We start from the raw sequence: 21680 nt of genomic DNA, 5'->3' as shown, positions 1-21680 counted from the left end.
CGGGACTGTCATATCCCTGCTGCCCACTCACCCCGTGGACAGGTGCCGCCGTCAGCTCATGTGGTCTGGCATCTGAAAAGCTGCATCAGCTGGGGAAAGTCTGCCGCTGTCTGCTCCTGCACTCTGCGGCCCGCCACATACCACTTTCTCTCCACCAAGCCCTGCCGCCGGCGGCCCAGGAAAAGCCGTTTCAGGACGATTTTCCCTCAGTGCTACAACCCTGATCCGCTGTGTGCCTTGTGCGTTGTTTGCGAGGAAGCGTGTTACAGCTGTGGCTGAGCGTCTGCAGCACTGGCCGCTGTCTGTATTTTCCCCCAACTTTTTCTGTCAGCCTGCCGTGCAGCCAATCAGCATCAGGGAGCGTCACCCCCTATCAATCTTGTCTCCACCCGAACTTTCTTGTGGAGTCAATCTTGTCTCCACCAGGACTTCCTGGTGGCGTCAAGATACACTAATACCAGTGGAGAAACACAAAAACACAAGACTACATAGATCATCCAGAAACTTACAGAATACATGTACACATTAAATTTTCATTATACAAACACAGATACCACAAATAAGATGCTACACTCATTGTCAAAAAAATCATTCAAATAGAAGAAGTTGTTGTTTTGCTGCAAAACTTGGCATGCAGTTACATCTCAGACAGATATACAAATGATGAGAGTTGGGGGGTGATTAGAGGAATGGTCTTGTCACCCAAGGCCCTAAAAGTGGTTCCATTCTCCACCTATAAAAAGGCTCCCAGAGACTCCTTGTGTGTAGTGGACCGCTTTTTCTGCTTGTTTAGAGCTTGTTGACCACTAGACAAGACTTTATGATGCAATCAAAGAGATTTTTTTCCAGTTAACAATGTTTGAGAAGGGAGACCATTATTAGAATGTGAAAAGCTGGCTGGTTGTATCCACAAATTGACAGTCACCTGGGCCATTCTGTGCAGACTGTTAAGAAGTGTTGGGACCAGTAGAAACGTGATGCCGTCGACAGACCAGCAGTCGAAAGAATTGTCTGATCATTAAACAAGCACAGGTGTTTCCAATTGTTTCATTGTCCACAAGTTAGAGACCAGTGGCACCAACGTTACAGGCCCCTGTGTCGGTCTGAACTATTTCCAGGAACGTGGCTGAGGGACATTATGTATACTGCCTTTCACACCCACGCACCATTGCTTCTCTTTGGAGTGGTGCCATGAACAATGAAACTGGCCTGTTATGGAGTGGAACCGAGTTGTCTGCATCGATGAAGCCAGGTTTAGTCTGGGCATTCACGATGACCTGGGGTGAGTGCCTTAATCCTGCCTTTGCTGTGGAGAGGCACACTGTCCTCACTGTTGTGATGGTCTGCGATGGCATCACATACGACAGTTGGTCCCCCCTAGTAGTGGTACGAGGGACAATGACAGCTCAGCAAAGTGTGGCCGCAAGATGTCCTGAACATATTTGTTGTCTCTCATGGCAGGGCTGCCAAGAGGCATTTTCCAGCAGGATAATGTTCGGCTGCACATACAAGGGTGTCACAGGAATGCCTCCACGGCATTGCCATACTTCTGTGGCCTGCCTGTTCACCATCTTAATTGCCAAACGAACATGTAAGGGGCCAGCAGGGTCACCAACTTCTACAGCCTATGAGTTTGCACAATTTAGAGCATCAATTACACAAAATGTGGAGCAATACAGAACCTGTATGCCTCCATTCTCCGCCCATATCACATCTTACATCCAAGCTAGAGGGGGCCCAACAGCCTACTAGAGCCTCCCTTCAAGTGTTCAGTTTTCTGCAATAAATAATCCTTTTGCTCTCATATTGTAATCACACAGAGAAAGTATCATTCACTTCCAACAACAAGATGATGGATTTTTTTGACTATATGTCTGCTTTTGACCAAAAAGCAGGACCATGCTTAAAAAAAATGGAAAGCATAAAGAAAGAGCTTATATTAATTCCAATGGGATCCATTTCTGGCTTTGACTCCAAAAAGAAAGTACAACTCAAATTGCATCAAAACTAAGTTTCCAGTATATTAGGAATATAAGTCTACTTTTGTGATTTGAAAATAAAAATAAATTTATTAAATACAGTTTTTATCTTAACAGATAATCCCAGTGCGAACTCTGAGGAAAACGACATGTTATCCCACAATTATAATGCAGAAGATGAAGATATTGTGCAGCACTCTTCAGGAGAAAACCTCATTACCCTTCACTTACAGCCAGGACATCACAGTAGAGATGAGAAGCCATACTCCTGTTTAGAAAGTGGGATATGTTTTACAAATCAATTTAATTGTATTCTACATGAAAAAAGTGATACAGGACAGAAGCAGTTTTCATGCTCAGGATGTGGTAAAGTTTTTACGAAAAAATCAAGTCTTGTTTCACATCAGAGAATTCACACAGGAGAGAAGCCATTTTCATGTTCAGATTGCGGGAAGTGTTTTACAGAAAAATCAACTCTTGTTTCACATCAGAGAATTCACACAGGAGAAAGGCCCTATGCGTGTTCAGATTGTGAGAAATGTTTTATCCAGAAATCAGCTCTTGTTAAACATCTGAGAATTCACACAGGCGAGAAGCCGTTTCCTTGTTTAGAGTGTGGCAAGTGTTTTATAGTAAAATCAGAGCTTGTTAAACATCAGCGAATTCACACGGGAGAGAAGCCATTTTCATGTTCAGATTGCGGGAAGTGTTTTGCAAAAAAATTAAGTCTTGTTTCACATCAGAGAAATCACACAGGAGAAAGGCCCTATGCGTGTTCAGATTGTGAGAAATGTTTTATCCAGAAATCAGCTCTTGTTAAACATCAAAAAATTCACTCAGGAGAAAAGCCGTTTCCTTGTTTAGAATGTGGGAAGTGTTTTATAGTAAAATCAGAGCTTGTTAGACATCAGCGAATTCACACGGGAGAGAAGGCATTTTCATGTGCAGATTGTGGGAAGTGTTTTGCAAAAAAACTAAGTCTTGTTTCACATCAGAGAATTCACACAGGAGAGAAGCCATTTTCATGTTCAGAATGTGGGAAATGTTTTATTGATAAATCAAGCCTTGATAGACATCAAATAAGTCACACAGGAGAGAAGCCATTTCCCTGTTTAGAATGTGGTAAATGTTTTATAACAAAATCAGAGCTTGTTAAACATCAAAGAATTCATACAGGAGAGAAACCATTTTCCTGTTCAGAATGTGGAAAATGCTTTACAAAAAAATCAAATCTTGTTTCACATCAGAAAATTCACACAGGAGAGAAATCATTTTCATGTTCAGAGTGTGGGAAGTGTTTTACAGAAAAATCAAGTCTTGTTTTACATCAGAGAATTCATACAGGAGAGAAGCCTTATTCGTGTTCAGAATGTGGGAAATGTTTTATTAATAAAGCAAGCCTCATTGGGCATCAGAGAATTCACACGGGAGAAAAACCATATATATGTTCAGAGTGTGGGAAATGTTTTTCAAAAAAATGTAATCTTGTTTTACATCAGAAAATTCACACAGGAGAGAAGCCTTATTCATGTTCAGGATGTGGGAAATGTTTTGTCCTGAAATCAACTCTTGTTAAACATCAGAGAACTCACACAGGAGAGAAGCCATTTTCATGTTCAGAATGTGGGAAATGTTTTACAAAAAAATCAAATCTTATTTCACATCAGAGAATTCACACAAGAGAGAAGACATTTTCTTGTTCAGAATGTGGGAAGTTTTTTACAGAAAAATCAAGTCTTGTTTCACATCAGAGAATTCACAGAGAATAATCATATTTATGTTCACACTCTAGGAAATGTTTAACAAAAGTAATCAGATCTCGTAACACATGAGAAAAATCACAAAGGAAAGAAGCCATGAGGCAAAATGTGGGAATTGTTTTAGTACCAGTACCCCACATAGGGAACATCAAAGATGTCAGACAGTGGAAAAGTCGTTTTGAAGTTATATACATGGAAAACTTTTTACAAGCAAATCCAAATTTTCTAACGGATCCGATTCTTGTTTGGAATTTCTTTATCAAATTTTCAATATTATTTGATAATTATGCAATTTTTGTGTCTAAGAAAAGTTTATTTGTTCCCGTTAACTTATTGTAAAATATATTAGAAAATAACTTTAATTTCGACAAAAGTTTGCTTTTGTGGTCAGGACATTGATAACTAAAAATATATGATTTTGAATTTCGAATATTTCAAGGACATACACAGTGAGAAAGGAAATTATTTACAATCCTGAGCCAAAGTCATTATACAATGCAGAGTATGACTATACAGTTAATAAAATTAATTAAAATGTCTGGTTCTTTTTTCAATTGATGATTGTGTACTTAAAGGAGTTGTCTTGCGGCGAAAGCGTTTTTTTTTTTTTTTTTAAATCGACCCCTGCATTATGCCCTGTGAAAAAGAAAGCATGTGTTAGTTTTTAACAAGCACATTGCACTTACCTGCATCAGCGTTCTGCAGCTTCTTCATTTCTTCTTTTAAAGATGGCGCCGCTGGTCTTCTCCCACGGTGCACCGCGGGTCTTCCCATGGTGCACCGCGGGTCTTCCCATGGTGCACCGTGGAGTTTCTTCTTCTGTCTTCCGTGTTCCACTGCCGATACAGCCACCTCATTGGCTGATCGGCACCACGTGACGGAGGCGGAGCTACGATGACGACGCGGTGACCAGCTCTCCGGCACGAGCGGCCACATTCACCAGGCAGAAGACCGCACAGCGCAAGCGCGTCTAAAAAAGCAAGAAGCCAGCGAAATTAGACGGATCCATGGTGACGGGGACGCTAGCAACGGAGCAGGTAAGTGAATAACTTCTGCATGGCTCATATTTAATGCACGATGTACATTACAAAGTGCATTAATATGGCCATACAGAAGTGTATAACCCCACTTGCTTTCGCAAGACAACCCCTTTAACTACTTTCATGTACCAGCCCCCAGATGTAGTCGTCAATCATATTCTCATTGTATTGTCTTTGATAGAGACGCTCAAAGCGCTTCATATTTTGGTGGAACCTTTCTCCTTGTTCCTGGGAGTATGCTCCCATGTTCTGCTTGAATTTACGTAGATGAGAATCCAGGATATGAACCTTGAGCGACATCCTGCAGCCCATAGCGTGGTATTTCTTCACTATCATTTCCACCAACTCCACATAATTGTCTGCTTTGTGATTTACTAAGAATCCCTGAACCACGGCAACAAAACTGTTCCAAGCTGCTTTCTGTACTTTTGTGAGCTTATCAGGAAATTTCAGACATGAAATTTATGATCCTCTTGATTTGTGGTCCCACTAAGATGCCAGATTTTACCGTGGCCTCAGTCAGCTTCGGGAAGAAGTTTAGTAAATTTTTCATTGCTGTACATTCATTATTTATTTAGGGGTTCCTACTTGATGTTACTTCATCCAAGAGTGAAGTCTAATCGTACAGGCCAGTTTTCTCAATGTTAGTGTTTAGTTTTGGCTCTGCTATCCCAAGGACAAAGATAGCAAGGAAACTTAGTGAAACTGCCTTGAAGACCCATTAGGAATGTACTACTGTACTCCTCATTGAGATGTACAGAGTGAGCCACTGGAAGGGATGGAAGTTGATTTCCATTGTGGAGCAGGACTGCTTCCAGGCTCTTGGAAGAACTGTCGATGAAAAGGCGCTAATACTGTTGCTTTACAAGTAGAGATGAGCGAGCACACTCATTTGAGCATGATGCTCGTTCGAGTATTAGGGTGTTCAAGATACTCGTTACTCGAGACAAACACCACGCGGTACTCGAGTCAATTGCATTTCCCTTCCCTGCATGTTTAGCGCCATTTTCTAGCCAATAAACATGCGGGGAAGGCATTACCACTTCCTGCAGTGACGTGCCAGCCCTCTGCCCCCCACAGTAGTGAGTGGCTGGAGAGATCAGGTGACCGCGGAGTACTTAAAATGGTCCCACCCGCGGCCCGCCCCAGACGCATGTTGGCAGTGGTTAGGGAAAGTGCTGAGGCTTATACAGGGAAAGTGTTAGAGTAGGATCCTGTCTTCAAGAACCCCAACAGTCCTTCTTAGGGCTACTCCTCATCATGTGCATTACTGTTGTGGCTGGCTGGGAGCAGTAGTGCACAATTTTTTTTTAAGCATCCAGGCCTTTGCAGACCATTACACCTATACTGTTCTGTGTGCGCAGTGCCATAGGCAAAGTTGAGGGAAAGAGCTGCTTATTTAGGGAAAGTGTTAGAGTAGGATCCTGTCTTCAAGAACCCCAATGGTCCTTTTTAGGGCTACTCATCATCGTGTGCATTGAAATTATGCCTGGCTTGGAGCAGTAGTGCACCAGTTTTGGTTTTCTTTAAAAATATATCCCTCTGCAGAGCATTACAGCTATAACAGCTCACTCATCGCTAAATAGTACACAAATATTTCCTGGGCCACCGCAGAACAGCATTTCACAGATACCATACTATTAGAGATGAGCGAGCACCAAAATGCTCGGGTGCTCGTTACTCGGGACGAAATTTTCGCGATGCTCGAGGGTTCGTTTCGAGTAATCAACCCCATTGAAGTCAATGGGCGACCCGAGCACATTTGTATATCGCCGATGCTCGCTAAGGTTTCCATTTGTGAAAATCTGGGCAATTCAAGAAAGTGATGGGAACGACACAGCAATGGATAGGGCAGGCAAGGGGCTACATGTTGGGCTGCATCTTAAGTTCCCAGGTCCCACTATTAAGCCACAATAGCGGCAAGAGTGCCCCCCCCCTCCCAACAATTTTTACTTCTGAAAAACCCTCATTAGCATGGCATACCTTAGCTAAGCACCACACTACCTCCAACAAAGCACAATCACTGCCTGCATGACACTCCGCTGCCACTTCTCCTGGGTTACATGCAGTCCAACCCCCCCCCCCCCCCCCGCACGACCCAGTGTCCACAGCGCACACCAAAGTGTCCCTGCGCAGCCTTCAGCTGCCCTCATGCCACACCACCCTCATGTCTATTTATAAGTGCATATGCCATGAGGAGGAACCGCAGGCACACACTGCAGAGGGTTGGCACGGCTAGGCAGCGACCCTCTTTAAAAGGGGCGGGGCGATAGCCCACCATGCTGTACAGAAACAATGAGAAATCAAATCCAGTGCCACCTCCATCAACATAAATATATCCCATTGCAGTGCCCAGCACAGCTGAGGTAATGTCATGTTTAATGCAGGTGGGCTTCGGCCCACACTGCATGCCCCAGTCAGACTGGGGTTCTTTAGAAGTGGACACATGCAGTTACAACTCCGTGTGGACCGTCAGCATGGGTGGCTCCCTGGAACCCACCGGCGGTACATAAATATATCCCATTGCATTGCCCATCACAGCTAAGGTAATGTCATGTTTAATGCAGGTGGGCTTCGGCCCACACTGCATACCCCAGTCAGACTGGGGTTCTTTAGAAGTGGACACATGCAGTTACAACTCCGTGTGGACCGACAGCATGGGTGGCTCCCTGGAACCCACCGGTGGTACATAAATATATCCCATTGCAGTGCCCAGCACAGCTGAGGTAATGTCATGTTTAATGCAGGTGGGCTTCGGCCCACACTGCATGCCCCAGTCAGACAGGGGTTCTTTAGAAGTGGACACATGCAGTTACAACTCCGTGTGGACCGACAGCATGGGTGGCTTCCTGGAACCCACCGGCGGTACATAAATATATCCCATTGCATTGCCCATCACAGCTGAGGTAATGTCATGTTTAATGCAGGTGGGCTTCGGCCCACACTGCATGCCCCAGTCAGACAGGGGTTCTTTAGAAGTGGACACATGCAGTTACAACTCCATGTGGACCGACAGCATGGGTGGCTCCCTGGAACCCACCGGCGGTACATAAATATATCCCATTGCAGTGCCCAGCACAGCTGATGTAACATCAGCTTTAATGCAGGTGGGCAAAAAATTAATTGGATTACACTGTAGGCGAGGGCCCCAAAAAATTGGTGTACCAACAGTACTAATGTACCTGAGAAAAATTGCCCATGCCCAACCAAGAGGGCAGGTGAAACCCATTAATCGCTTTGGTTAATGTGGCTTAACTTGTAACTAGGCCTGGAGGCAGCCCAGTTAAAATAAAAATTGCTTCAGGTGCAAGTTTCAACGCTTTAATGAGCATTGAAACATATAAAAATTGTTTACAAAAATTATATGACTGAGCCTTGTGGGCCTAAGAAAAATTGCCCGTTCGGCGTGATTACGTGAGGTTTCAGGAGGAGGAGCAGGAGGAGGAGGATGAATAGAATACACAGATTGATGAAGCTAAAAGGTCCCCGTTTTTGATGGTGATAGAGAACGATGCTTCCATCCGCGGGTGCAGCCTACGTATTGCATGTCCGCTGGTGGAGAAGAGAAGTCTGGGGAAATCCAGGCTTTGTTCATCTTGATGAGTGTAAGCCTGTCGGCACTGTCGGTTGACAGGCGGGTACGCTTATCCGTGATGATTCCCCCAGCCGCACTAAACACCCTCTCTGACAAGACGCTAGCCGCAGGACAAGCAAGCACCTCCATACAGCACGAGTTCAGGCCACGTGTCCAGCTTCGACACCCAGTAGTTGTAGGGGGCAGAGGCGTCACGGAGGATGGTCGTGTGATCGGCTACGTGCTCCCTCACCATCCTTTTACAGTGCTCCCGCCAACTCAGCCTTGACTGGGGAGCGGTGACACAGTCTTGCTGGGGAGCCAGAAAGCTGTCAAAGGCCTTGGAGAGTGTTCCCCTGCCTATGCTGTACATGCTGCCTGATCTCTGCGCCTCCCCTGCTACCTGGCCCTCGGAACTGCGCCTTCTGCCACTAGCGCTGTCGGATGGGAATTTTACCATCAGTTTGTCCGCCAGGGTCCTGTGGTATAGCATCACTCTCGAACCCCTTTCCTCTTCGGGTATGAGAGTGGAAAGGTTCTCCTTATACTGTGGGTCGAGCAGTGTGTACACCCAGTAATCCGTAGTGGCCAGAATGCGTGTAACGCGAGGGTCACGAGAAAGGCATCCTAACATGAAGTCAGCCATGTGTGCCAGGGTACCTGTACGCAACACATGGCTATCCTCACTAGGAAGATCACTTTCAGGATCCTCCTCCTCCTCCTCAGGCCATACACGCTGAAAGGATGACAGGCAAGCAGCATGGGTACCCTCAGCAGTGGGCCAAGCTGTCTCTTCCCCCTCCTCCTCATGCTCCTCCACCTCCTCCTCCTCCTCAACGCGCTGAGATATAGACAGGAGGGTGCTCTGACTATCCAGCGACATACTGTCTTCCCCCGCCTCCGTTTCCGAGCGCAAAGCGTCTGCCTTTATGCTTTGCAGGGAACTTCTCAAGAGGCATAGCAGAGGAATGGTGACGCTAATGATTGCAGCATCGCCGCTCACCATCTGGGTAGACTCCTCAAATTTTCCAAGGACCTGGCAGATGTCTGCCAACCAGGCCCACTCTTCTGTAAAGAATTGAGGAGGCTGACTCCCACTGCGCAGCCCATGTTGGAGTTGGTATTCCACTATAGCTCTACGCTGCTCATAGAGCCTGGCCAACATGTGGAGCGTAGAGTTCCACCGTGTGGGCACGTCGCACAGCAGTCGGTGCACTGGCAGATTAAACCGATGTTGCAGGGTGCGCAGGGTGGCAGCGTCCGTGTGGGACTTGCGGAAATGTGCGCAGAGCCGGCGCACCTTTCCGAGCAGGTCTGACAAGCGTGGGTAGCTTTTCAGAAAACGCTGAACCACCAAATTAAAGACGTGGGCCAGGCATGGCACGTGCGTGAGGCTGCCGAGCTGCAGAGCCGCTACCAGGTTACGGCCGTTGTCACACACGACCATGCCCGGTTGGAGGCTCAGCGGTGCAAGCCAGCGGTCGGTCTGCTCTGTCAGACCCTGCAGCAGTTCATGGTCTGTGTGCCTCTTCTCTCCTAAGCTGAGTAGTTTCAGCACGGCCTGCTGATGCTTGCCCACCGCTGTGCTGCCACGCCGCGCGACACCGACTGCTGGCGACGTGCTGCTGCTGACACATCTTGATTGCGAGACAGAGGTTGCGTAGGAGGAGGAGGAGGAGGAGGGTGGTTTAGTGGAGGAAGCATACACCGCCGCAGATACCAGCACCGAGCTGGGGCCCGCAATTCTGGGGGTGGGTAGGACGTGAGCGGTCCCAGGCTCTGACTCGGTCCCAGCGTCCACTAAATTCACCCAATGTGCCGTCAGGGAGATATAGTGGCCCTGCCCGCCTGTGCTTGTCCACGTGTCCGTTGTTAAGTGGACCTTGGCAGTAACCGCGTTGGTGAGGGCGCGTACAATGTTGCGGGAGACGTGGTCGTGCAGGGCTGGGACGGCACATCGGAAAAAGTAGTGGCGACTGGGAACCGAGTAGCGCGGGGCCGCCGCCGCCATCATGCCTTTGAAAGCCTCCGTTTCCACAAGCCAATACGGCAGCATCTCCAGGCTGATCAATTTGGCTATGTGCACGTTTAACGCTTGAGCGTGCGTGTGCGTGGCGGCGTACTTGCGCTTGCGCTCCAATACTTGCGCTAGCGACGGCTGAGAGACATTGGTGGATGGGGTTGAGGACAGCGGAGGTGAGGGTGTGGGTGCAAGCCAGGAGACGGTAGTGCCTGTCTCCTGAGAGAGGGGTTGGATCTCAGTGGCAGGTTGGGGCACAGGCGGAGAGGCAGCGGTGCAAACCGGAGGCGGTGAACGGCCTTCGTCCCACCTTGTGGGGTGCTTGGCCATCATATGTCTGTGCATGCTGGTGGTGGTGGCTCCCCGGCTGATCTTGGCGCGACAAAGGTTGCACACCACTGTTTGTCGGTTGTCTGCACTCTCAGTGAAAAACTGCCAGACCTTTGAGCACCTCGGCCTCTGCAGGGTGGCATGGCGCGAGGGGGCGCTTTGGGAAACAGTTGGTGGATTATTCAGTCTGGCCCTGCCTCTACCCTTGGCCACCGCACTGCCTCTTCCAACCTGCCCTGCTGCTGCACTTGCCTCCCCCTCTGAAGACCTGTCCTCAGTAGGCTTAGCAAACCAGGTGGGGTCAGTCACCTCATCGTCCTGCTGCTCTTCCTCCAAATCCTCTGTGCGCTCCTCCCTCGGACTTACTCCAATTACTAGTACCTGAGTGATAGACAACTGTGTCTCATCGTCATCGTCCTCCTCACCCACTGAAAGCTCTTGAGACAGTTGCCAGAAGTCCCCAGCCTCATCCCACGGACCCCGGGAACTTTCCAAAGGTTGGGCATCGGTCACGACAAACTCCTCCGGTGGGAGAGGATTCGGAACCAGTGCTGCCCATTCTGGGCAGGGTCCCGAGAACAGTTCCTGGGAGTCTGCCTGCTCCTCAGAATGTGTCATTGTAATGGAGTGAGGAGGCTGGGAGGAAGGAGGAGCAGCAGCCAGAGGATTCAGAGTTGCAGCAGTGGACGGCGTAGAAGTCTGGGTGGTGGATAGATTGCTGGATGCACTTTCTGCCATCCACGACAGGATCTGCTCACACTGCTCAGTTTCTAATAAAGGTCTACCGCGTGGACCCATTAATTGTGAGATGAATGTGGGGACGCCAGAAACGTGCCTCTCTCCTAATCCCGCAGCAGTCGGCTGCGATACACCTGGATCAGGAGCTCGGCCTGTGCCCACACCCTGACTTGGGCCTCCGCGTCCTCGCCCGCGTCCACGTCCTCTAGGCCTACCCCTTCCCCTCAGCATGGTGTATTACCAGTAGTGCAGAAACAGAACGCTGTAATTAAATGTGCCGCTTATTGGCCTGTGGTTGGAGGCTGACTTCGCTTACGGAACGCACAGCAGAGCCAGGAAACAATTTTACGCAAGCCTGCTGTAACACTTAGCTGGCTGCGTATTAATTAGGACTATTACCCCCAGCACAGACGCAGTACACTGAGGACGGTCACAGGCAGCCCAAATAGAAAGTTTTTTCCCAAAGTTTTTTGGAAAAGCCCACGGCCTATATAGACAGTATATCTCTTTCAGCTTTTTCACTGTCCCTGCCTCACCACTACTTGACCTAAACTATGTAAAATTACTGCAGTCTGTTTCCCTCTGGACAGGATGACAGCGGTGATGTAACGGCCAACGCAGAGCCAGGAAAGAATTTTGCGCAAGCCTGCTGTAACACTTAGTTGGCTGCGTATTAATTAGGACTACTACCCCCAGCACAGACGCAGTACACTGAGGACGGTCACAGGCAGCCCAAATAGAAAGTTTTTTCCCAAATTTTTTAGGAAAAGCCCACTGCCTATATAGACAGTATATCTCTTTCAGCTTTTTCACTGTCCCTGCCTCACCACTACTTGCCCTATACTATGTAAAATTACTGCAGGACGCAATGCTCTGCACGGCCGATATACAAAAAAAAAAAGGGCAACACTGCAAAAAGCAGCCTCAACAGTACTGCACACGGTCAGATGTGGCCCTAAGAAGGACCGTTGTGGTTCTTGAAGCCTAAAATCACTCCTAACACTCTCCCTATAGCAGCTCCAGCATCAGTAGCACTTTCCCTGATCTATGTCAGAATGCATCTGTGGCGAGCCGCGGGAGGGGCCAATTTATATACTCGGGTGACACCTGATCTCCCCAGCCACTCACTGCAGGGGGGTGGTATAGGGCTGGAACATTACAGGAGGAAGTTGTAATGCCTTCCCTGTCTTTCTATTGGCCAGAAAAGCGCGCTAACATCTCAGAGACGAAAGTGAAAGTAACTCGAACATCGCGTGGTGCTTGCCTCTAGTAACGAGCATCTCAAACACGCTAATACTCGAATGAGCATCAAGCTCGGACGAGTATGTTCGCTTATCTCTACATACTATGTGTTGGGTGAAGTAGCCGCAGTTATCAGCACTATCCACTGGCTGTATAGCTCTCTACCCCTGTGCAGAGCGTCGCACAATACCCTTTCCTTGGGTGCGGTGAAGTTGGTTTTTTTTTTTCTTTTTAAAAAAGATATATATCTCTGCAGAGCATTACAGCTCTTAGTCTGCAGTGCATTAGGCAGAGTTGAGGGAAAGCGTTTGAGTAGGATCCTGTCTTCAAGAAACCCAATGGTCTTCCTTAGGGCTACTCCTCATCGTGTGCATTATTGTTGTGGCTGGCTGGGAGTAGTAGTGCACCAATATTGTTTTTTTAAAACATATTTCCCTCTGGTCAGAAAGTGTCGCACAATACCCTTTCCTTGGGTGCGGTAAAGTTGCTGCAGATATTAGCACTGTTCACTGCCTGTATAGCTTACTGCCCCTGGGCAGAGCATCGCACAATACCCTTTTCTTGGGTGCGGTGAAGTTGTCGCAGTTATTAGCACTGTTTACTTTCGGCAACTGTCTCAAGAGCTTTTTGTGGATGAGGATGATGAGACACAGTTGTCTTTCAGTGAGGTAGTAGAAATGGCAGTAACTCCGAGGGAGGAGCGCACAGAGGATTCAAAGAAAGCGCTGCTGGATGATGAGGTGACTGACCCCATCTGGCTTGCTAAGTCTAGTGAAGACAGGGCTTCAAAGGGGCAGGCAAGTGCAGCAGCAGGACAGGTAGGAAGAGGCAGTGGGGTGGCCAGGGGTAGAGGCAGAACCAGAGCGAAGAATCCCCCAACTGTTTCCAAAAGCACCCCTCGCGACAAGCCTCCGTGCAGAGGGCTAGATGTTCAAAGGTGTGGATGTTTTTCAGTGAGAGCGCGGATGACTGACAAACAGTGGTGTGCAACCTGGGCCTGCACCCACACCCTCTAGCAATGTCTCCCAGTGCAGCGTTCAGCTGTCGCTAACACAAGCATTGGAGCGAAAGTGCAAATACGCCGCCACCCACCCGCCTGCACAAGCTTTATACGTGCACATTGCCAAATTAATCAGCCTGCAGATGCTGCCGTACAGGCTTGTAGAAACGGAGGCTTTCCAAAACATGATGGCGGTGGTCCCACTATTTTTCCCGGTGTGACGTCCCCGCCCTACACCAGCACGTCTCCCCCAACATTACCCGTGCCCTCAACAACGCAGTTACTTGGAAGGTCCGCCTAACCACGGACACGTGGACAAGTACTGGCGGGCAGGGCCACTATATCTCCCTGACGGCACATTGGGTGAACTTAGTGGAGGCTGGGACCGAGTCAGAGCCTGGGACCGCCCACGTGCTACCCACACCAAGAATAGCAGGTCGTACCTCGGTGCTGGTATCTGCGGCGTACTATACCACCTCCTCCAACCCCCCCCCCCTCTTCCTCCTCCGCCACCTCCACCTCTTAATTACGAAGTGTGAGCACGTTGCCAGCAGTCAGTAGCGCGGGACAGCACAGCGGTGGGCAAGCGTCAGCAAGCCGTGTTGAAACTAATTAGCTTAGGTGATAAGAGGCACACGGCCCCTGAGCTGTTACAGGGTCTGATGGAGCAAACCAATCTTTGGCTTTCGCCGCTGAGCCTCGAATCGGGCATGGTCATGTGTGACAACGGCCGTAACCTGGTGGCGGCTCTGCAGATTAGCAGCCTCACACACGTGCCATGCCTAGCGCACGTCTTTAATCTGGTGGTTCAGCAGTTTCTGAAAAACTACCCCCACTTGTCTGACCTGCTCGGCAAGGTGCGCCGCGTCTGCGCACATTCCTGCAAGTCCACCACGGATACTGCCACCCTCAGGACACTGCAACTTTGGTTTCGGCTGCCAGTGCACCAACTGCTGTGCAACGTGCCCACGCGCTGGAATTCTACGCTGCACATGTTGGCCAGGCTGTATGAGCAGTGTAGAGCAATTGTGGAATACCAGCTGCAACATAGGCAGTGCAGTGGTAGTCAGTTTCCGCAGTTCTTTACAGAGGAGTGGGCATGGATTGCCGATATCTGCCAGGTCCTCAGAAACTTTGAGGAGTCTACCCAAATGGTGAGCGGTGATGCGGCCATCATTAGCATTACCATCCCGCTGCTTTGCCTGCTGAGAAGTTTGTTGCTTTGCATAAAGCCCAACGCTCTGCGTTTAGAAGAGGAGACATGGGATAACAGTATGTTGCTTGATAGCCAGACCACCCTCATGTCTATATCTCAGCGGGTTTTGGAGGAGGAGGAGGAGGGGGATGAGGAGGAGGGAGAAGAGACCGCTAGCCACACCGCAGAGGGTACCTATGCTGCTTGGCTGTCATATGTTCAGCATGTATGGGCTGAAGAGGAGGAGGGGGAGCATCTTCCTAGTGAGGACAGTGATGTGTTGCGTACTGAGACTCTGGCACACATGGCTGACTTCATGTTAGGCTGCCTTTCCCATGACCCACACGTTTTCAACATTTTTGCCAACACGGGTTACTGGGTGTACACCCTTCTCGACCCAAGGTATAAGGAGAACCTTTTTCACTCTCATTCCCGAAGAGGAAAGAGGTATGAGAGTGATGCAATACCACAGGGCCCGGGTGGAAAAAGTGATACTAATGTTCCCATCTAACAAGCTAGCGGTAAAAGACGCAGTTCAGAGGGCCAACTAACATGGGAGGCACGGGGATCAGGCAGCTTGTCCAGCTCAGGCAGGGTAACACTTTCCAAGGCCTTTGCCAAATTTATGGTTCCCCAGCAAGACTGTGTCACCACTCTCCAGTCAAGACTGAGTCGGAGGGAGCACATAGCCGACCATACCACAGTCCTACGTGATCCCTCTGCTCCATACAACTACTGGATGTCAAAGCTGGGCACAAGGCACGAACTTGCGCTGCATGCCCTGGAGGTGCTGGCCTGCCCTGCCGCTAGCATGTTGTCAGAGAGGGTGTTTAGTGCTGCTGGGGGGATCATCACGGATAAGCGTACCCACCTGTCAACTGAAAGGCTGGATTTCCCCAGACTTCTCTTCTTGACCGGCGGAAAACAGCGGATCCTAAAGAATCTTTTCACTGCAACAGGAGAAAAATGCATCCTCTGTCACCCCAAAAAAGGGGAGAATTAGCTTTGTGTATCCCTCTCAGATATTATTACTCCTCCTACTCCTCTTAAAACAGCATAACATCACGCTGAACTGCCAATTTCTATGCGGCCCAAAATGCTCTGTTTAAAAGTTTTATCAGTTTTTAAAGTTTTAAAAGTTAAACTTAAACCAAATTTTGCAGAGGGCTGTCTCCAGGCTCTGTTACAAATTAACCAATAAAGACCTGTATCTTCAAAAAATGTTTGTGGGTTTCACCTGCCCTCGGCGTTCAGCAATTTTTCAGGGGTACACTTGTACTCTCAGTACACCAATTTTTTAGGTCATTGCCAATACTACTAGCAAACTAATTTTTCCAGGCTTCGCCTATACTCTTGGTAAGCAAGTTTTTACAGGTGTTCGCCTATACTATTGGTACACCAATGTTACTGGGGTTCGCCTATACTCTTGCTACAGAAATGTTACAGGGGTTCGCCTATACTTTTGCTAAGGAAATATTACTGGGGTCCGCCTATACTTTGGCTACAAAAATGTTACAGGGGTCTGCCTATACCTTTTCTACTGAATGGTTTGAGGGGTTTGCCTATACTCTTGCTACAAAAATGTTATTGGCGTCCGCCTAAACTCTTGCTGCAGAAATGTTACTGGGGTCTGCCTATACTTTTGCTACAGAAATGTTACTGGGTCCGCCTATACTCTTGCTATAGAAATGTTACTGGGGTCCGCCTATACAGTTGCTACTGAATGGTTTGAGGGGTTTGCCTATACTCCTGCTACAGAAATGTCACAGGGGTTCACCTATACTTTTGCTAAGGAAATGTTACTGGGGTCCGCCTATACTTTGGCTACAGAAATGTTACTGGAGTCTACCTATACCTTTTCCACTGAATGGTTTGAGGGGTTCGCCTATACTCGTGCTACAGAAATGTTACAGGGGTTTGCATATACTTTTGCTACAGAAATGTTACTGTGGTCTGCCTATACTTTGGCTACAGAAATGTTACTGAGGTCTGCCTATACCTTTTCTACTGAATGGTTTGAGGGGTTCGCCTATACTCTCGTTACAGAAATGTTACAGGGGTTCGCCTATACTTTTGCTACAGAAATGATACTGGTGTCTGCCTATACTTTGGCTACAGAAATGTTACAGGGGTCTGCCTATACCTTTTCTACTCAATGGTTTGAGGGGTCCGCCTATACAGTTTCTACTGAATGGTTTGAGGGGTTCACCTATACTCTTGCTACAGATATGTTACAGGGGTCTGCCTATGCTTTGGGTGCACAAATACACTGACTGAATTGGGAAGAAATGTGGGCCAAAGCTGAGGTTCTTGGTAGGGAGAAACTCTGCCATGTTTGGACACTCTGATTACTTCTTGTGTAATACCATCTTTGTGCACCCACAGCATAGGCGAGCCAAAGGAACTCAAAGACTTCCCATCGCGGTGTTGAGCTATCTGACACCTACACAGAATGAAGTGTGTTGGGACTTGTTTCCTCACGTGTAATACCATGTTTGAGTTCCTTGGGCTCGTCTATGCTGTGGGTGCACAAAGACTTCCCATTGCGTTGTTTTACCTGTCTGGCACAAATGCACTGAGTGACTAGGGCAGAAATGTGGGCCGAGGCTGAGGTCCTTGGCGGGGTGAAACTCTGCCATGTTTGGACACTCTGATTTCTTCCTGTGTAATACCATCTTTGTGCACCAACAGCATAGGCAACCCCAAGTAACTCAAAGACTTCCCATTGTGATGTTGAGCTATCTGATACCTACATAGAATGAATCGTGTGGCGACGCATGGATTTCCCATTGCTATGTAACTCGCGGCACCTTGGGTCACACAAGGTGGAGGCAGGGACCGAGCCTGACCCTGGGCCCATTCACATGCTTCCCACACAGAGTATTGCTGCATTGTGGAGATGTGTAGAAGTGCTGGGCTGGCACCTGAGTCCCCTTTATGTCCACGTTTGCGGTTCCTGACAATTTTGTGACGGAGGTGGCACGGGATTGGAATGATGATCGTATGTCAATTTATCATCAATTCTCAACAGCATTGTGGGCTATCGCCCACACTTTCAGAGAGGGTCGCTGCCTAGCCCTGCCAACCCTCTGCAGTGTGTGCCTCCGGATCCACCTCATCCATTATTTACCTATAAATAGGCATAAGGGTGGTGTGGCTATGAAGTGAGCTTGTGGCATGAAGCCAGCTAAACGCTGTGCACGGAAAATTTTGGGTGCACTGTGGACGCAGGGTCGTGCGGGGGGGTTGGACAGCAATGCCAGCATGTAACCCAGGAGAAGAGGCAGCGGAGTCACCCACAGGCAGTGATTGTCCTTGGTTGCAGGTAGTGTGGTGCTTAGCTAAGATGTGCTAGCGCATGTGCCTTGCTAATGAGGGTTTGTCCCAACTAAATTGTTGGGGGGGGGTGATGCCAAACTCTTGCCCCCATTTCGGCTTAATAGTGGGACCTGGGAGCCTTAGATGCAGCCATGCATGCTGCCCCTGCCCTTCCCTATCCGTTTCTGTGGTGTTTCCATGACTTTCTGATTTATTCTGGTGTTTGACAAGTCATCACCTATGCGGAGCATTGGTCCCATACAAAAATGCTCGAGTCCCCCATAGACTGCAATGGAGTTCGTTACTCGAAACGAGCTCTCGAGCATTACGAAAAGTTCGACTCGAGCAATGAGCCCCCGAGCATTTTGGTGCTCGCTCATCTCTTTTTACAAGATATCCCAATTTCACTGAATAGACCTGTCACATCATGGCAGCATTACGAAAAGTTCGACTCGAGCAATGAGCCCCCGAGCATTTTGGTGCTCGCTCATCTCTTTTTACAAGATATCCCAATTTCACTGAATAGACCTGTCACATCATGGCAGTAACAGAGTCCATTTTGAAGGGTGAAGAAGGTAGAAAATGTTTGATAATGTATTCATTAACTTGTAACTTGCATGCTATCATCCAGTGTGATTCTTTCAGTGTAAGGGCAAGTTCTCCTTGTGAGATTAGTGTCTCCAGGGCTTAGATTGCCTCTAGGGGTAAATGGCCTTGGCCAGAGCTTTGTAGATATGCTTGCATGTTCGATCTATGGGACGCCAATTCATCGTCTGCTAGTGAGCAAAGCAAATTATAGAGAGATTTATAATATTCTCTGAACGCCTATGAAATCTGTTGTGGTAAATGGTGGGTATGCCCTAACGATGTGGAGATGTGGTGGATGTATGACCTAGCCCTTTCTTTCCATAATGCTCGAGCTAATGTACAGCTAAGTTTGTTCCCAAATTTGTAAAAGTGTCTCCTGCATTTGGTGAGAGCATTTGGTTATCCCCTTAGTTGAGCCAACTCAGCCCCTCTTTCTCTATCCATTTTGTGTCACTTCAAGGACCTGTATACATTCTAAGAGATTCCTAAGATGGGCGCTATGCTCTGTTTTGATGCGAGAGACAATACTAATGAGAAAGCCACAAATTAAACATTTATAGGCTTTCCACACAAGCAGAGGGTCTACGTCTGAGGTGGCCTGGTTAGTGAAGTACCATGCCACCATTGTAGATTATTTTGAACCTCTTATTTGGTAACTGGATCATGTATAAGGGACTCGTTAAGATGCCAGTGCCAATTCTTATGTTATATGGTTGGAAAGTGTGGCATATATCTGAAGGCATGGTTGGCGTGGAGCCCCTTGGCAGATTGGGGTCAGTATAATGTAAAGCAATGAACCTTGGAGAGGGATTCCTGCTGTCTGGGCTCTTGGAGAGATGTGCTGCATGGGAAGACTGTGTTGTGGAACTAGTGCTTCCAGCATGACCAGAGCGTGCAGCGCTTTTGTCAGGATGGGGGGGGGGGGTAGTATGGCTAAAGTCCTTCAATCTCTCCTGTGTGTGGAGAGCTCATTGCTGGCTGCCTTGATGCTGTATGCTTAGATCCTACCTGAGGGTCTGATGGGGTGTTTGTCTGCTCCTCCTCTGTGCTGCTGGCTCCTGAGCGGTCCCTATCACCGCTCCGAGCAGTGTCGGCTGAAGTGGCAGCGTGGCGTGTGAGAATCCCTTCTGTGATACGGAAACCACTTGCGCTGGCAGCGCCATGCTGGGAGAGTGCCGTGCTGGAGTAACAGGCACTGCAGAGCTTAGAAAGCGGCTTAGTGGAGCTTCTGCAGGAGGAATTGTGCTCGCCCTCTTCACACACCATCAGTAGAGAGGATCGTCTGATTATCCAACAAGAACGAGCAGCTCCAACTGATTCGTTGTCCAGCATCCAGAGACAGGTATTGTGCCCCCGATCTCTGGATGCTGGACAACGAATCAGTTGGAGCTGCTCGTTCTTGTTGGATAATCATACGATCCTCTCTACTGACGGTCTGTGGCAGACATCCTGAACCTACTCGCCATGTCTCTGTACTGTTACCTTGTATTGGGGTGGAGGCGCTATTACTGCTGTCCCTGTACTGGACTTTTAGGCAGCTGGGAAATTGCAGTGCAATGCAGCAGTCATGTGCTGAGCTGGAGGCCAGCAGCGGAAAATGTTCATGTAGAATAAAAAGCCATGGGAGCCTCGCATCGTACTTATGTGCACATCACACACTGTGTCATGCCTTTTCCTGTCCCATTGAAAACAATGGCCAAAGATAGGACATGCCGTGATTATTTTCCCATGATGCAATGCGGGGAAAAGAAAAATCGCTTCTGTATATGATCCCATTCAAAAGAATGGCTTAAAACATAACTTTTATTAATACTTGAATAAAATTAAGAAGACTGCACTAAAACAAGACAAACCAAACCGAAAGATTTCCACCACCCAACAACACAGCCTACAGGAAAGATGGGTTTCGGTAATATCCTCCCATAGATAAAGACTAAGATGGGCGGTATGTCCCCCAGTTTAGGTAAGGAAACTATACAGCACCCAAATAGAAGCACCGTCTGAATGTGTACTGGGTCTACACCTCCAGAAATGTGCTTCACGATTAACCACCTATTCTAAGAGAGGTTCCCTTACAGAGGTCTATGAAGATGTAAATCGAGACCCCTTATGTAACGTAGTTCTCACCACCCTATTATAAACTAGGGCGACTGTGCTGTTTAGTTTCCATACCTAAACTGGAGGAAATACCCCCCATCTTAGTCTTTATCTGTGGGGGATATTACTGAAACCCATCTTTCCTGTACGCCATGTTGTGTTGTGGGGTGGTGGAAATCTTTGTGTTTTGTCTTGTTTTAGCCCGGTCTTCTAAATTTTATTGGAGTATTAATAGAAGTTATGTTTAGTTAATTCCTCAGAGAAATCATTCAAAAGAATGGAGTTCATATGTGTGCGAAATTTGTGCGACTCGTAACGCAAAAAGTGGCCTTATCCTGAGGACGGGTCATCAAAAATCTGCAACATATATAATAAAAATATCCCAAATGTCATTTTCTGCTTAAAAGAATCTTCTAGATAGAAGATTCTTTTAAGCAGAAAATGACATTTGGGATATTTTTATTATATATGTTGCAGATTTTATACAAATGTGCAAAATAAATTTTACTCACAAGTAGTATAAGAAAATTTAGTTACGTACAAGAAAAAAAGCCCAGTGCTGTTTTACGCATACGCCGGTGGGCATGAGCCCTTAGATATAATAGGTGCTGCACAGCCCACCTGAGGTCATAGTATGGGGTCACTAATAGGCAGTAAGCCTGCATGGTGCCCTACATGTAACTGTGTGACAGACACCCTGCAGAGGCCTCATCTATGTACAAGTATAATACTAAGCCGCCTCCTCCTATGACCGATCGCTGTGTGAGGGGCCGCTCCTCTGTAAGCCTGCATGGTGCCC

General features: G+C 47.9%; 1 pseudogene; it reads left to right on the top strand.

Annotated features, from left to right (window-relative positions):
• The first annotated feature begins 2101 nt into the window (after positions 1 to 2101).
• Positions 2102 to 21680, top strand: part of LOC136613084 (zinc finger protein 585A-like) — a 45218-nt pseudogene continuing 25639 nt past the window's right edge.

The sequence above is a fragment of the Eleutherodactylus coqui genome, chromosome 1 (genome assembly GCF_035609145.1).
Source record: "Eleutherodactylus coqui strain aEleCoq1 chromosome 1, aEleCoq1.hap1, whole genome shotgun sequence".
Classification (NCBI taxonomy): domain Eukaryota; kingdom Metazoa; phylum Chordata; class Amphibia; order Anura; family Eleutherodactylidae; genus Eleutherodactylus; species Eleutherodactylus coqui.
The sequence above is the reverse complement of the archived record's forward strand: the minus strand, read 5'-3'. Positions and strand labels throughout refer to the sequence as shown.